The following is a 1,755-nucleotide window of genomic DNA, read 5'->3' on the forward strand; positions in this document are numbered from 1 at the left end:
AGTCTTCTTTCGACTATTTAGTTAGCATAGTGAGAGAGAAAGAGACGAAGGGCGAGCAAGAGGGAGAGAGGGAGAGGAGAGAGACAGACAGAGAAAAAAAAAAGGGGGGGGGGGTGAGAAGAGAGAGAAAGAGGCAGAGAAAGACAGACAGATGGAGGCAGAGAGAGAGAGATAGAAATCCTTGTATTGAGATAAAACAGTGCATCGTCTCCAGCAATCCAATACGCATGAACACGTAAGTGGTACTGATGCTTCCTACTGCCCTTGAGAAATCGAGAGATGTTTCCTTCTCAGGGGGATGAATAATGAAGCTTTAAGTCGAAGCTTCGATGTCGTTTTGTTTGGCTTATTTCGTTGTTCGAGAAATATGTATGAATTATACATTTTATTGATTTATTTTTATTGATTATTATAGGTATGTGTTTACTTATTTCTTTCTGAATGCCATGACTTATTTTTTCATCTGTTCTTCACTCTTGAAACAAGGACTTCAAAAGCGAAATTTCTGAGGCTTGGTTTGCTTCTTGATAATGTTTTGGGTTTGACAAGAACTCTTTTTCCCTTCTCTTTTGCTGCTAGTTTTTCTGCATCAGTCGTGAGAGCTTACTGCTATTTCTTTTAGTATGTATAACAGTGATTTAATAGTTATTGAGAGAGAGAGAGAGAAAAGAAAATGGGACAGAGAGAGAGAGAGAGAGAGAGAGAGAGAGAGAGAGAGAGAGAGAGAGAGAGAGAGAGAGAGAGAGAGATAAAAGCAAGACAGGTATATATAGAGACACACAAAGAAAGAGTAAAGAATAAGAGGAAGAGAAAGAAGACGGAAAAAAAAAGAGAAACGTCCGACGATAAAAGCTCCACGCTCATTCCGCTCTCCTTCGCCTTCGTCCCGCTTACCCTCACAGGAACAGCCGCCTCTTAGCTATTTGGGAGAGGTCCTCATCGACTGATCCCTCGGCCCTTTGATCTTCGGTGAAGCCTCGACTCGACCCGCCTGAAACACGTCGACTGAATAGAAGTTCGTTCTTTTGAAAACGAAGTGTGTTGAAGGTTATTCGTCAGTGTGTGTGTTTGTATGGCTGTTTATGTATATGTGGGCGCGCGTGTGTGTGTGTGTATGTGTGTATGTGTGTGTGTGCTCGCGCGCGTGTGTCTAAAGTGTCTTGTAACTGAACTGATCATATGTGTTTATATATTCGTCGGTATGAACTGAAAGCAAGAGATATTAAAATACCCACCTTATATCATAAACCTTGAGTGTAAAAGACGAATTATGTTTTAAAAGGGTTATAATGATTTCGAAAATATTTTCTTTTGTACGATAGGTCGAGTGCATGATTAATTAATTCAAATGCCATGCTTATTCATTTGATTAAGGACAATGCGCATGCTGAATGAAGGTAAAAGTTCATATGCAAAAAATATGCGGTGATGAAATTTTACGTTTTAGTGTTTGTTCTCTGAACTATTTAGTTTGCATATAGTGAAAGAGAAAAGGACTAGAATCGTGAAGAGGGGGGTGGGGGGGAGAGAAGGAGAGGCAGATTGAGAGTATGAAGGGGAGGGAGAGGAAGATGGAGAATAAGTGAGAGAGAGAGAGAGAGAGAGAGCACTGATCCAACTTTTAAATTAACGCCATAACAACAGGTATTCTATAAATGCTAAATATATATGAAAATCTAAAGGAAACTCTCACCTTGAAGCAAGCAGCTGCAGGTGACAGAATGAAAGGTTCGAGTCAGTGTTATACTATAAGTT

This window comes from Penaeus chinensis, chromosome 11 (assembly GCF_019202785.1).
Source record: "Penaeus chinensis breed Huanghai No. 1 chromosome 11, ASM1920278v2, whole genome shotgun sequence".
Lineage (NCBI taxonomy): Eukaryota > Metazoa > Arthropoda > Malacostraca > Decapoda > Penaeidae > Penaeus > Penaeus chinensis.